This window comes from Giraffa tippelskirchi, chromosome 3 (genome assembly GCF_054371585.1).
Source record: "Giraffa tippelskirchi isolate mGirTip1 chromosome 3, T2T-mGirTip1v1.2.pri, whole genome shotgun sequence".
NCBI lineage: Eukaryota > Metazoa > Chordata > Mammalia > Artiodactyla > Giraffidae > Giraffa > Giraffa tippelskirchi.
Genome location: NC_137277.1, coordinates 39462817 through 39478972, shown reverse-complemented (window position 1 = coordinate 39478972; position 16156 = coordinate 39462817). Strand labels below are relative to the sequence as shown.

The 16156-nt window shown below is 40.2% G+C and overlaps 1 protein-coding gene across 8 annotated transcripts in view; it reads left to right on the top strand.

Moving 5' to 3' along the window:
- Positions 1-9590: 9590 nt before the first annotated feature.
- PAFAH1B1 (platelet activating factor acetylhydrolase 1b regulatory subunit 1) overlaps positions 9591-16156 on the top strand; it is a 66197-nt gene continuing 59631 nt past the window's right edge. For 4 of the 8 annotated variants that reach the window (XM_081579989.1, XM_081579993.1, XM_081579991.1 and 1 more), the window contains exons 1-2: positions 9591-9966; positions 10522-10795. The gene's annotated coding sequence lies outside the window, so the exon portion shown is untranslated. Of the gene's footprint in view, positions 9967-10495; positions 10796-16156 lie in introns of all 8 variants that reach the window. The other 4 variants (XM_081579990.1, XM_081579995.1, XM_081579994.1 and 1 more) reach the window with 2 other exon arrangements.

Here is a 16156-nt window from a genome sequence, read left to right as displayed (position 1 = left end):
CCCTGATCAGGGAACTAGGATCCCGCATGCAGCCTACCAAAACAAAATTAAAAAAACAAAAAAACACAATATGGAGAAATAAATCTGATGAATCTGCTGAAAGATATGTAATTTCTTCTAACTTAAAACTACTGAGAGAAGTTGAAGAAGATACAAATAAATAGAGATATACACCATTTTTTATATGTTGGAAGACTAATATTAAGATATCAATTCTTTCAAATTTTGTATATATATTTGCTGCAATTCCAATCAAAATCTCATCTAAGATTTAATTAATTAATTTTTAAAATATTTACTTACTTATTTATTTGACTGCACTAGGTATCAGTTGTGGCATGTAGAATCTTTAGTTGAGGCATGGAGGACCTTTTTAGTGGCAGCATGTGGGACTGAACCCAGCACTGGACCCCCAGGGAAGTCCCCAATTATATAACATTCTTAAACTGACAATTAAGGGAAGTAGCTGTGACTATAAAAGAGCAACATGGAGGATCCTCTTATTGATGGAAATGTATCAATGTCAATATCCTAGTTGCGATATTATACTACAGTTTTGCAAGATGTTACCATTGGAGTAAGGGGTAATGGTGTAAGGGATCTCTCTATTATTTCTTATAACTACATGTTAAACCACAGTCATCTCAAAATAAAGTTTAATAAAATATTTAAAAATAATGAAGGATTGTTCTATCCAAAATGCCAAAAGTGAGAAACACTAAATGACAGGCAATTTAGCAATCATTGAAAGATGGTGCTTTTGTAGCACAGGGATCTCTCCTCAATACTCCGTAATGACCTATACAGGAAAAGAATCTAAGAAAGAGTGGTTATATGTATATGTATAACAGTCACTGTGCTGTACAGCAGGATCTAACACAACATTGTAAATCAACTATGTGTATGTGCTCAGTTGCGTAGTTGTGTCCCACTCTTTATGACACTTGGGACTGTAGCCCACCAGGCTGCTTTTTCCACGGGATTTTTCAGGCAAAAAAACTGGAGTGGGTTGCTAATTCCTCCTCCAGAGGAGCTTCCCTACTCGGGGATCGAACGTGCACCTCTTATGTTTCCTGCACTGCAGCTGAGTCGTCAGGGAAATCAACCATACTCCAATAAAAATTAATTTTGAAACGATTGTGTTTTAAAGACTGCTTAATGACATGGGAAAATGTTGATTTTTTAACCTTCAATTAAAAATGATTACGATTCAAAACTTCATTTAAACCAATTTTGTAAAAATATGACTTACATATCTGCAAAAAAATGGGCAGGTGCATATGATTTTTTCACTGTGGTTATATCTGAATTGTGGGATTACTTGTGACTTTCTCTTTTAATGCTCTCTGAACTTACCATTTTCTTTTTGCTATGGCATAAGTCATAAAGAAATGAAATAAGGAAATAAACATATATCTAGTGACATAGAAAAAGGCAGACTCACAAATAAGCATGTGGTGGTTTGTGAGACAAACAGGCCTTCTGTTCTGTATGAATTACCATCTCACCTGTGAGAGTGCTCCTATTAACCTGTCTGCAGTCCTAGAAGATGCAGAAGTGTTTAAAACAATCTCCAATTCATAAGGAAGAAGTCTGGAACAAAATTTTGTATACTTTTAAATATACATGTGTCAAAAGTGATTATAGAGAAAAGAATATTATCTTTATCTAAGGACTGTGCACTGTGGTCCAGGAAAAAATAGAAAGTTCTGGATATGTAGCTGCAATCTGTTCACTTTAAAGAAAGATGGAGTTAATGTACTAAATTTTTTTTAAATGAAGAAATGCAGAATTCCCTGGCAGTCCAGTGGTTAAGACTCGTTGTTTTCCCTGCCTTGGGCTGGGGGCCAGGGGTTAAGTTCCCTAGTCAGGGAACTAAGATCCCACAAGCTGTGCAGCACAGCCAAAAATAAAATAAAATAAAATGAAGAATCTTGTATGAGTTCTGAATGCTGTCACAGATGCACAGTGAGATGACAGACATTTCGTCCTGTTGGTGTAGTATATCAGAGGGGGTGTCAGTTTGTGCCTCCAAACTCCTATTTCAAACAGGGAAATTCTGTTTTAGTTTACATGTATATGCGCATTCTGTACCATATTTTGTTTGAGAAAAAAAAGCTTTGGAAAAAAAGAAAGCATAAAAACCACGATGTAGGGTCTGTCTTGATGTAACTTAGCATTAGTGGTTTTTTCTGGACCATCATTTAGAGACCTGGAATTCAGTTCTGGCTTTCTCTGCACCGTCAATAGGGGAAGAAGGGACAGTAGGAAGAGCAACAGGGAGGAGGAAAAGAGGACACTACTGAAGAGAGAAAAGTTCTTTTTGGAAGATGAAGGTTATTGGTTTATGGTCTGTGCATGCTTGTTCGCTCAGTAGCGTCAGACTCTTTGCGACTCCATAGACTATAGCCCGCCAGGCTCCTCTGTCCATGGAAGTCTCCACACAAGAATACTGGAGTGGGTAGCCATTCTCTTCTCTAAGATATCTTCCCTACCCAGGGATCAAACCCTGATCTGCGTTGCAGGAGGATTCTTCACCATCTGAGCCACCTGGGAAGGCCCTTATGGACTTCACAAAGACAACTACAAGCATCCCATTAGCAAACAGGACAGACTAGTGATCAAAATACTTGAAATCTTCCAGTCCAGTCTTCCAGTCCATACATTTCTACCTTCTTCCCTCTCCAACCCTTCACCCTCCTCCTATCCCTCTCTCACATGCCCATACACTCGTTTTCATCTACCCTGGAATCACTTGTTTCCAGAACTTTCTTGCCTTCCACACTTATAACTCCACGCCTTTGCTTAAACCACTTTTTCCACTAGGATCGTCTTTCCTTCAGACCTGTACTGCCAGTATGATAGCCACTGGCCACATGGACTACTAGGCACTTGAAATGTGGTTAGTGTGGACTGAGCTATGTTGTAAGCATAAAATACTCACTGGAAGGACTTCCCTAGTGGTCCAGTGGTTAAGACTCCATCTTCCAATGCAGAGGGTGTGGGTTTGATCCCTGGTTGGGGAACTATGATCCCACATGCTTCATGGGCCAAAAAAAGAAAACGTAAAACAGAAGCAATACTGTAATAAATTCAGCAAAGACTTTAAAAATGGTCCACATCAAAAAAATCTTTTGAAAAATATACACTGGATATCAAAGAGTACAAAGAAAAGATAGAAATTAATTTCACCTCTTTAAACTTCTTAAAATGTGGCCACCCCCAAATTTAAAATATATATATATGGACATGTTACCTCAGCATTTGTGAGCCCTAGTATTTTAATCAGAATTATACCAACCTCAGTTATCTTTTAGGGCAAATGTGTTTATTAGAACAGACTATTTAATCAAATTAATTATCTGATCTATTCTCTACTTTGCAGAGTTAAACCACTTCCAGTTTTTCTATTTTTACTTTTATTTTAATAAAATTATTTCCACTGGGGAAAAATTCTGGTAATTTTACAAAGGGAATTTGATTTACTTATCAAGGTTTTTCTTTCAGTCTCTTGTTTATCTTTTCCTATTACTATGAGTATCCTTTTGTGGCCATGATTTTCACCACATACAATTCTCTTTGGTTAAATTTCACTGTGTGCAGTTTTAGCCATCCTGTGTATCTGCTATGCTATGCTTAGTCACTCAGTTGTGTCCGACTCTTTGAGACCCATGGACTGGGACCCGCCAGGCTCCTCTGTGCATGGGGATTCTCCAGGCAAGAATACTGGAGTGGGTTGCCATGCCCTCTTCCAGGGAATCTTCCCAACCCAGGGACAAAACCCAGGTCTCCTGCATTGCAGGTGGATTCTTTACCATCCAAGCCACCAGGGAAGCCCATTCTGTATATATGTCATGCAAATTATTTCTACTAGTAATATTCATTTTAATTGGATAAAGGACCAACTATTTACATTAATTTTTAAACTTATTCATGAGAAAATAGTGGGAGATCTCAAATAATTCAGGATAGTTCTACTGTCAAAGATTGCTTGACTGCATTGCTTGCCCAGTTTCTCCAGAACTTTTAATTACTCCATGCTTTTGGTGAGCAAAAATCATACGGCAGGGGGACTTCACTGGTGGTCCAGTGGTTAAGACTCCATGCTCATAATTCATAGGGTCTGGGTTTGATACCTGGTCAGGGAACCAGATCCCAAATGCCACAACTAAGAGATCCCACATGCTGAGTCAAAGATCCCATGCAGCCCAATAAATAAAATAAATATTAAAAGGGAAATAAATATTTAAAAAAACGAAAGACCAGGGTCAAAATATCCTAAGAAGAGTCTTTTTTCTTTTAGAGATACATACTAAACTGTCAATTAGTAAAATAATGTGGTATTTAGAATGTGCTTCAAAATATGAAGGGGGAAATGAGTGAATGTATAAATGAAATAAGAACAAGATTAGCCATAGTTTATAATTGTAGAGCCTGGTGACGGGTATATGAGGGTTAACATACCATTATGTCTTTTATATATTTGAAAATTTACATATGAAAAAGATAAGATAATATGTAAAAGGTAAGGACTTTTTAAAGTCTTTAAGGTCAAAAGACATAATCAAAATGTGTTCTTGTTTTTGGTCTTTACCTTTATCAACAGCTTCTAAAATAAAATCCAAACTCCTTACTATGTTCTCAAGGCCCTGAACTATCTAATTCCTACCTGTCTCTCTTATCTTCTCTCCTGCTACTTTCTTTTCTGGGCTTTTCAGGGAATAAATCATGAAGGGTGTCAACCTAAAAAGATGCACCACGTGAGAGTTGCAAGTTAAGTTTTATTTGGGGCAAAATGAGGACTGCAGCCTGGGAGACAGCACCTCAGACAGTTCTTAGGAACTACTCCAAAGAGGTAGTGGGGGAAGGTCAATATAAGATTTTGGCAAAGGAGGAGATCAATTCAATCAAGTGCTTATTTTACAAGAGGTTTCTTCTAGTCACAAGGAGCTGATATCATCATGAAGGGATTTAGTGCTTTTCTAGATATGAGGACCATGAAGAAAGCTGAGCAGCGAAGAACTAATGCTTTCGAACTGTGTTGCTGGAGAAGACTCTTGAGAGTCCCTTGGACAGCAAGGAGATCAAACCAGCCAATCCTAAAGGAAATCAACCCTAAATATTCATTGCAAGGACTGATATTGAAGCTGAAGCTTCAAAACTTTGGTCATCTGATACGAAGAGCCAGATCATTGGAAAAGACCCTGATGCTGGGAAAGATTGAGGGCAGGAGAAGGGCATGACAGAGGATGAGATAGTTGGATGGCATCATTGACTCAGTGGACATGAGTTTGAGCAAACTCCAGGAGGTAGTGAAGGACAGGACAGGGAAGCCTGGCGTGCTACAGTCCATGGGGTCGCAAAGAGTCAGACATGACTAAGCAACAACAACAGATATGAGGAGATGCAAGGATTGGGATCATGAAAGCAGTTCCTGAAAATATCTAACTTTCTAAAGACCTGTTCTACTAGTTTCCCTGGAGCACAGAGTGCCTAACTCTCCACCCTGGACTCCCTTCAGGGCATGTCGAAGGTCAACAGCTGGAGCAGCACAGGGTTCAATCTCCACAGAGGCAGATGGCAAATGCCCCTGGCAAGCGCCAGTATGTAATTGACAAGGGCATCCCCTGGACCATTGCAGTTGAGGACTCTTTTCTCACTATCATTTCATTCCACCTGCCTGGACTTTCTTTAATTTCCTGGGACACAGCGATCATCTTCCTGTCTCAGGGTCTTTGCCTTTGTTCCTTAACCTAGAATGTTTTAGCTACATAAGTCTCTCACTCATTCCTCTGACATGTCTTCTCTTACCACCCTCCCTCATGTGATCCTTTCTATTTATCTCCATTCCAAAGTTGTTTATTGCCTACATAGCTTTGTCTTTTTTTTTTTTTTAACTTTAGGGTTCACTTAAAAAAAAAATTTTAATTAGAGGATTACAATGTTGTATTGGTTTCTGTCATACAAAAACATGAATCAGTCATACGTATACATATGTCCCCTCCCTCTTGAATGTCCCTCCTATCCCCCACCTCATCCTACCCCTCTAAGCTGTAAGAGGTCACCAGCTTGAGTTCCCTGTGTTGTACAGCAAATTTCCCCTGGCTACCTGTTTTACAAATGGCAATGTATATATTTTAATGCTACTCTCTCAATTCATCCCACCCTCTCCTTCCCCCACTGTGTCCGCAAGTCTGTTCTCTATGTCTGCGTCTCTATTGCTGCCCTACAAATAGGTTCATCAGTACCATTTTTCTCCTTATTGTCACCTTTTTTCTGCCTTCTACCAGAATATAAACTCTGTGAATTCAGGGATTCTGCTTGTTGCATCCATTGTATATTTTCAGCATCCAGCACAGGGTCTGGTACATAGAAGATACTCAGTTAAATATTCGTTGCATGAATGAATAAAAATTGTAGCCATTTTTATTTTTTATTTTATTTTTTTGTAGCCATTTTTAAAAGTTTGCTTTACATCACCTCCTTCATAAAGCTTTGAGTCCTCTAGGTAAAAATTAATTTTTTACTTTACAAGGTATAGAGACAAGCATAAAGGGTAAGAAAGTTTGCCTGGTCTACTGTGGTGACATCTAGAATGAATTTGATGCATTTTTTGTATTATGTTAGCATTTTAACAATTATTATAAATGTGTGTCTATATCATATGTAACATATGATTTCAGATTATGAAGTGCTGCTTCTAAATATTTCTTCTATGTCCAGGCTGTGAGTTTCACCTCCTTTAATAGTCTGTAATTTGTTTCTGTGGCCTCCCAATGTACATGACACATGAGGGTGTCATGATGCTGAGATGAAGAATGACTGGTTTAGTTGGACTTGCCCTCACTGACATGTTCTTGCTTTGGGGAAATGCAGGTACGCAAATTATTTAGCCAAAATGAGTCTTGCCCAGTTGGGTCATGGTTTTCTTTCAAATGGGACACATATGCCTGACAGACACTGATACACATAACCTGTATGCCTGAAAGCTACCCTCTCACAAATCGCTAATTGCTTTCTATCAAGTACACACATACAACAATGTACACTTACCCATAAACAGAGGACAGTTTCATTCTCAACGTAATGTTTAACATTTGTGCCCATTGTAAACAGATTTTTGCTCTGGAGCTACTTTTAGAAGACATTTTGTCCTCTCTCCAACAGTAATATTTTTAGAGTGTTTCTTCCAGTCCGCTTATTTGCAGAATTGTTTAAACTAACACTAATTTTACTGCAGCAACCGAAACAAATGTTTCCATTTTGAAAATGTCTGCTGGAAAAACAAAGATTTGCAATTCAAATGAATGGGGAGATTGTTACATTGTGGTAAGTAAAATGGATGTTTACACTTACTTTTTTTCAAGAAACATCATCCAAAATATTCGTTATTAAATGTATCCTGAATGGATATAGTAGGTTCTGTAGAAGTCTTTCTTATGAATTATGATTAATAGCACAGATGGCCTAATTCTCCATTCTCAACAGACAAATGTTTATTAAGATGGATCTATCACTTTAGAAACTGAAAAGAAAGTGCACAGAACCAGAACACATCACTCCATATTAAGTTAAGCACACAACAGTTTTCTTTTCAGAAAAATTATAATCCAGGGACAGTTTTTATGCATTTCTCCCAAGTGAGTCTATTGTTTTTTGAAGGATTGCTATAGAACTAAAACCTGATCTCAATTTAATTCATAATTACCTAATATACATTTTAAAGTATTTTGATTACTTGAGTCTACGAGCTCAAGGTATTTGGGTTAGTGCTACCTATTTGTATTAAATCAGTGTTTATAAATGTGATTCTGATTTCTGGGCAATTTTGTTGGCTTTTAGAACATTCATTTAAGAAATAAAGAACTGATATACTCAGGTGATTAAATTTTAATACTGTGATGTCAGGCAATAACACACACTTTAAAAGGTAAAAATGAACTAAAGATGGATTCCTAGGACAAGGGATGTTAATTTATTTCAACTTCATTGACTGTTACTGGATGTGGCGCAGAACAAACTTCTGTGCCTCATTTTGTTGTCCTTGCCCAACCAGAGAATCCCAGAACTGTAAACCTGGAAAAGCCATTCCCGAGACCATTTGATTTCCTTCCCTGCCTTCAGGAAGGGGAGAACCCAAACCCTCCAGGCAATTCATTCATATTCCTCTTGAACATCTGCCGAGTTAGAGACTTACAACCTTCTTGAAAGGAAACTTATTTTGCTATCAAGTAAAAATAATTGTTACATGAGTTGCCTGTGACTCCCTACTAAAGCCATATACTATACATATGCAGCATTTCCTAATTCTCACAAAAGCCTTACAATTTATATATTAGGTCTATTTTACAGAGAAACTGGGGCTAGAGAGAGTAATTTAACCAAGGCCACACTTCCTTTATGTGGCTGATCCAGGACACACATTCAGGTTCTGTCATTAACCCAATAGTTCCTCAAAGGTAATGTATTTACCTACAAAAGGAAAACAATAAAATCAATAAACACAAGCCTAAACCTGTATTTCAGGAAAAGAGTTTCTTCGGACAATATAAATTAGTGATGAGATGATCACACTAGATAACTCTTAATAAAAGAATATTCCACATAGGATAATTTAGAACCTCAAATCTGGCCTCTTTTAAATCAAATGTCTGTGTGGAACACATTTGACTACAAATCTCCAAGATCTGCCATCTATTTCAACCCCCCAAACAGCAAACACACACACACACACACACACACACACACACACACACACACACACACACACACACACACACACACACACACACACACACACACACACACACACACACACACACACACACACACACACACACACACACACGTGAGCGCGCGCGCTCAAGCCTTGTAGGGATAGGTTCCAGGTCTTTCTTTGGGCATCAGTTTCGAGACTTCCAGAGTCGCAGATGTGTGTATGCCTGCGTGTGACTAAGGAAAAGAATAGCTGAATCACATCTGAAAGCGAATTTTCTCAAATTAAAAAATCTCTAACAGCCAGGCATCCCAGCAGGCTTTTAACCTCAACAGCTCTTCTCCCCGAACTAACCCAATCTACTCCCCCTCCCCGGTCCGTGAGAAATAAACCCGAAGGCCGAAGGTAGAAGGGGCGACATCCTGGCCCGGGCTCCGCTTTCTGAAGCCCATCCGGGCCCGGAATCCACGGTGCCAGATGGTCCCTGCTGTTGGCAGGGGAAAACGGAGAGATCTCCGTTCGCGAGCAAGAGCAGGGCGTGGAGGTGAAGACAGCCGGAGTTCGCCAGGGGCCGCAGCAGTCAAACGAGGGTATAGGAAAAGGTTACTGAGAACCTTTGCCCAGGTTGCAGAGGCGTGCTGGGAGCGAAAATAAGCCCCTCTCGCGCACACTAGTCCGCCCGACCTCTCTACACCGCCGAGCCGATTCAGCCCGCCAGCCCGCTAGCCCGCTAAGCGGAAGGCAGCGCGGCTCAGGGCCGGGCCCTGGCCCGCGCATGCGCCGCAGCCCCTCCTCCGCTCTCGACCCCCCTCCCCTCCCTTTTCCCCGCAGGTCTGGGGCGGCGGCGGCGGCGGCGCGGTGACGTCAGGGCGTTGGGGCAGCTCCTGTGACAGACGGAGCTGGAGCGGCGGGGCGGCGGCGGAGTCCGGCGGCCGAGATAGCGAGTGAGCGAGCGAACGAGCAGCGACCCCGGGGTCCAGGGAGCGAGAAGAAGAAGGAGGGGAGCGCTCGGGCGCGAGCTTAGAGCCACCGCGAGCGCCGGGCTTGGGCTCGAGCCCCGGAACGGCTGAGGAGCCCGCCCGCTCCCCTCCCCTCCCCCTCCCCGGGACCGGGCCCAGCGCGCCATCCTCCCCCTCCCTCCTTCCCTCCCTCCCTCCTTCCTCCCTTCCCTCTCCCTCTCCCCCTCCCCCGCCGGTGGATGGGAGTGAAGGACGGAAGAGGCCCTGCGGAGGCGGCGGTGCAGCGCTCCGGTAAGACGGGCGAGGGTCTGCGCCCTCCCTTATGTCTTCTCCACCGCGCTCGGGCGGCTGCGGGCCGGGCCCGGCGGCCTGACGATGTGGCTGCGCCGGTCCCCTCCCTCCCATTCTCCCCTCCCCCTGCCGCCGCCTCCTCCTCCTTCTTCTTCTCTCCTCGCTCTCAAAATGGCGGCCGCGACGGCCGTTGAGTGAGAGACACGGGAGGAGGGGGGGGACAGGCCGGGTAGGGCGCTGCCCTCGCTCCCCTCCTCCCTGGCCCGGGTTCTGGGGGTGCCAGGGCCGCCGCGGCTCCACCCGCGGCCTTCCCCGGGAAGGGATCGCCTTCCTCCCTTGGTGACTTAGCAAGAAAAGTATTCTTGGGTAGGAAGGGCGTGGGGAGCAGGTCGCTCTCAGATCTTGGGGAAAGGGTTCGGCTCTCCTCTCCCTGTCCGCGGAAGACAAGCTCCGCAGTCCCCACCCCACCCCGCGGCTGGCGCTCAGGGACCGGGCTCAAGCCGCCTCGGCACTGTCCACCGGCCTGCAGGCGTTCCGTCCCCCACCTGTCCTTAGGATGGAGTTGACCTGAGAAGGATGGTCCAGCCTTTCCCTGGCCCCCCTGTGCGGTGGTTCAGCCCCTGCACCCACTGAGGAGGAGCGGCCTGACCCCACCGAACGATCCGCAGCATCCACCCACCAAATCCGGCAGGGTTTTCTTTTCTGCCGTCGGCTCCTTCAGCGGGAGCTGCCTTTTGACGTTGTAACACTGAGCTTCGAGGCCCTCAGCCATTCTCCTTCGAATCTCCCCACTCGTATAGGAAACGCACTGCCTGCCTTAACCTCCCAGGTGAGAAAATGCCTTTGAGGTGGTGGGCAAATTTTAATAGTACATCTCTAAACAGAAGAGTGGAGAGGAGGAGGTTTTTCAGTATCTGAGACAAGAGAGAAAGGTGGCTTGGCTTTATTTGTTGTTCTGCCTTTCTTCCGTGACTTAGCAAGAAACTCCTTGGGAGGAAGACAGGAGATTTTCTTTTGGGGTTGCCGTTTGGGTCCAATCTCTATCAGTCTTTTGGTTAAGAAATTGTGCTTTGGAAGCGAAGAACCAGATTTGTGGTCTCCATTCTCAATGGGCGATGTCATGCCAAGGTCCCCCCCTCCCCCTTTCCTTAAGAGGCAATCGGGAGAGAAGAAAGATATTACTGTTATTCCTACCTCTACTTTAACACACAATCCTTGAGATTTATAAGGTTTTAAAGGCTAAACAAAACAATTGTGCCGTTTTTGGTAATTCTATTTTTGTTGGGGGGTGGGTTGTTTTGTGTGAATTTGATTTTGAGCCTAGGGCGGAGGAGACCGTGCTTGGGCCTTTCGTGCCAGTAATGTCATCTCTCCCTCCCCTTTTGCCACGGTAGTATTTGCTTGAATTTTTTTTTTTTCTTCCAATTCCTTTTTTGCTTCAGCAGAGCTTGATTGCTGCGGGGTTCAGTCTTTTAATCAGGAAAATTTCCTGGTTGGGTAGGTCAATAGTGATATAATGTTGAATATATTAAAAGCTTTTACTTAAAGAATTCTGATCTGGGTCTAAAGCATTAGCTACCTTTTAATCTCTCGTGGGTATCTTTCAGGACACAGTTTTGCAAAATAATTGGCAGTTGCAAATTGCAGTTTTTATTAAAGCATAAGAGTGATCTCTGTCTAGAGTGATTTATTCTTTCATGTTCTATTATAAATGATCATTGTTTGGATTGTTCAAAAGGGGAGGATCTATCTCCTAAAACAAAGCTGTTATTTTTATAAATCAGAATGGAACCTAATTTTTCACAAAATATTTGTTTATCTTGATTTTGATGGAGCTAGCCCTATTTCCGTGCCTCTCCCACCTCTTTTTTTAAAAATGGGCTAATATTTGTGGATGCTGTGAACAGCCATTGAGCTGAGGAGACTGGGTGGAGTAAGAGAGCAGAAGCTGTGAAATGCTAGATTGCCCTTTCATAGCATTTTTCTCTTGCTTATGTTTTGTAAGGTTATTTGATGCTAATTGGTGCTACAAAGGCATTTCTCTGTAGTAAATCTTAAAATCTCATGTTTTTAGTTTCTACCTTTTTTTTGCAAGGTGGAGTAAAAAGCACTGTCCCTGCTCTAACGCTAATACTTATTGTCTGTATATTACCTATATATATACGTACACATACACATTCATATATACATACTTAATTTTTTTTATCGTTTTGGTTAAGTAAATATAAATTAATGAATGCCAGAAATATTGGCAAAAAACAGAAATATTGTGAAAATCTAATAAGGACATTACAGATGTTTTCTTTAGGTTTATTTGCATTGAAACAGTAAAATCGGTGATTTTTAAATAATGAACAACAAAATGAGTAAGAGAGGATAAGGTAGTTTGTGTCAAATGTTCTTTATATAGACCCTTTCTCTTGTGTTGTCCTTTCAAAGAGATCTTTTAGTAAGGTACTGCCCTAAGAGGGGGTAGGTAGGTCATTATAATGTCATGTATCAAGCATTCGTGTGAATAGATGTTCTCAGAAGGATGTCAAATTGATGTTGTAGATGTGGTTTTGATGGGCCTTATGACTGTCAGTGTATGATACATTTTTTATTTTTGTTATTTTTAACGTGATTAAAAAGTAGAAGGGTTCATGTGGCAAGGAATGAGGGTAGTGTTATGTGTCTAACATATCCTAACCCTTAGTGTTTGTAGCTATAAAAGTGTACTAAGAGCCGAGATTTTTCAGTAGATGACTAGTTGATTAGGAGTTTAAAATAATTTGACTTAAGTTTGAGAGCTTTTACTTCCAAATATGTATCTGGATATGTTTCTGATACATGTGGCAGAATCTTTTACTTAATTTGGAGATCAATTTTTTTAAATTCTTAATAATCCTATACTTATGAAACTTTTAATGAGATTGGGATGGATTAATTTTTTAGTAGAATTACTTGGTATCTTTTTCCAGATACAGTTACTCTGATATATAAAAAATCTAGAGATGTTTCTGGAAGGGAGAAATCAGTATAATTTTGGTTTTCCAGCTAGAACATCCATGTTTCATTGTTGATATTTTTTCAGTGTAAATGTTTCTCCCTCTTACGCAATAAATGATACTGTATGTATGACTTTATCTTACAGCTCATATTTTCAGTGTCCAAGAAAAAAGAGGATCTTTTTGTTTACCTGTGATTCATATTCTTCACAGTTTGTCCTCTTAATAAGTAAGCCATAGAAACTATGGAAGTTATCATCATTAGGATGGAGATATCTTAAAAAACAAACGCAAAGTAAAATCTTAGGACAATTGGAATGAATTTTCCAATTCTTCCCATTGAGTTCTAAAGCAGTGAGTCATGCACCCTTCTGCCAAAGGGACCTGAGGTTCGGTTGGTTTTAAACCACGCCTGTCATGTCTACTGTGGTCCTAAAAGAGATTTCTTTATTTCTTGCCTGTAACTTTCTGTTGTGAAAATGTTTCTTTATAACTGGTAATCTGTTTTCATACACTTTGGAAAGAGAGATAGTTTAAAGTAGAAATTCTTTGCCACTTTTACTGTACAACTTTTTTATAACTTAAAAAGTTGCTGTATTAAAAATAAACTATACAAAAACAAACAAAAAACTGATGGTATATGACTTCTGAAAAGAAAAAGCAAACCTGTTCTTCTGGTGCTTAGCTTTAGAGTGAATCTTAGTTGCTGAAGGCCAAATGTTTTGAGAAATGTGTATTTCAAGAAAGATGCTGTATTATATAAGCCTACTACTAGGTAAGTGCCGTGAAGGCTTTTTGAATTTTAGCTTTGTTGCTGGTTTGACATGGCACTTTGGCTAGTCATTTAAGTGCAACCTTAGTTTAATTTCTGCTATGTGTATAATTTTTAACCTTGTCGTGGCAGTTACAAATTTTAATTGTTATTTGTGAAATGCTTTATGGTCTTTGGATGCAGATACTATAATGACTTGCTATTTTGATCTGTTGTTTTCTCTTTAAAAGATGGTGGCTTTTAGTTGAAACTTGCCTAGTTAGATTGATCTGTGCATTTGTCAAAGATACTTCTGGAAAAGTATCCTCTGAAGCTACTGTCATCTAACCTAAACATTTTCCTAGAAGTTTGTAAACATTTGAACATGGCATTTCATTTGTTCTGTCAGGTACTTTTTGTGAAAGAATGGTATTTTTATGGATAAGAGAACTAAAATTTAGAGAATTTCTTTTCCCAAGGTCACATGTTGGGTTAGTAGCTAGAATGAGGTAAATACTGTAGTCAGTGAACCACTTGGGTATTGCCTTGCATAATCAAACATTCTTTTTTCTTTTGACAAAATGGACTCTTTTCATAACTTTTTATGTTTGCTAATTTCTTTTCTAAAATGGTGAGAACTGGTAGCATTTATTGCTTGCATCATTTAAGTTGGCATTTATTCACATGATCTTATATTGCTATTTTGCTTGTATAAGGCATTTGAATAGGAACTTCCAGAAAATGCCTAATACTGCTTTATCATAGTATATTTATAAGTAAATAAGTGCTGCATACATACAAGTAATATTAATAAGTTAATATTAAATCAGTATTTAAGTACATACAAGTGTTATTAATAAGTAAATAAATACTTTTTAAATTTGATTGAGTATGGGGTTCTGTGAAAGGATATGTGCTATCCTGTAGTGGCTAACTTCCAGGGATCTCTCTGGAATTAAGGTGAATAAAGGAAAAGTGTTCATATTTCCTTTACAGAGATTTTATGTTGTCCCAGGAACAAGGTAGCACTTCTGACATAGTTGTTTCAGGGCCACAGAACACTCACCTATAAGAAGTGAACTTACCCAGCTAGACAAATTGCATTTGCATTTCTGCTGTTTGCATTTCAGTTATCTGTTCCTTGAGCTCTTATGTGCTGACTAGAATTACTGACAGTTAACTGAGGCTGATAAGATTTTTCTGAGACTCTTTTGATAACTGTGAAATTAAGAATCTGGGAAATTTTTAAGGAATTTAGCTGAAAGCTTATGTTTTAAAGGATTTGTATGTTGTAGATTTAATTCACTTTTAATCTCTGACAAAGATACAAGGATATGTTTTATGATATTAGTATTTTGTGTGTGTGAGGCATCTATTTTCTCTCATCTTTCCTTCCATGTTTGTTTATTTTATCAAAAATATGCTAACTGCAGAAGAAAGGAAGGTGAAGATTAAGAGTCAGTTGTATTGGGAACTCCCTGATGGTCCAGTGGTTAAGCCTCTGGGCTTTCACTACTGAGGGCCTGGGTTGGGGAGTGTTGGGGAGCCTACAAGCTGTGCAGTGTGGCCAAAGGAAAAAAAAGTTAATTATATTGATTATTATTTACTATTATTTTTGTTATTTTATTTTTAAAGGGTGGGGAAAAGCAATACATTTAGCATTAGCAGAAAAAATTAAACAAAGCTGTTGACTAAAACCGAAATGAATATTTTAGATTCTAATTCTAACTCCATCATTTTTATCAGCTATGAAAGTGTGTTAGTGGCTTAGTCGTGTCTGACTCTTCATGACCCCAATGGACTGTAGCCTGCCAAGCTCCTCTGTTCATTGGGATTTCCCAGGCAAGAATGCTGGAGTGGGTTGCCATTCCCTTCTCCAGGGGATCTTCCTGACCCAGGGATCTAACCCAGGTCTCCTGCAGTATAGGCTTTACTGTCTGAACCACTAAGGAAGTCTCTGTGAGCCATGAGCAATAAGCCTGTTTTTTTACCAGTAAGTGGATAATGTTGACAGTATCTAACTCATAGGGTGGTTGCTATTATTGTATAAAAGGCCTATAAACCCTTCAGTAGATATTTTTTATTGTTAGAGACTTTTTTTAAGTAAGAGAATTAACATACTGTTTACTCATAGAAGTAAGCAATAATATAGCTCTTATAGTTTAAGTAATGTGCTTATTTTATTATTTTATTTTGGGCTGTACTGGGTCTTCGTTGGCTTAGTTGCCCTGAGGCATGTGGAATCTTAGCTCCCCAACCAGGGATTGAACTCATGTCCCCTGCATTGGAAGGTGAATTCTTTACCACTGGACCACCAGGGAAGTCCCTTGTTTGTGGTTTTAAATATTAAATAACCCCACATTTTTCCTGTTTTCTTTTTTAGAATACCTTTTTATTTTGGGATAATTTTAGATTTGTAGACAGGTTGTAAAGATAGTGCAGAGAGTTCTTG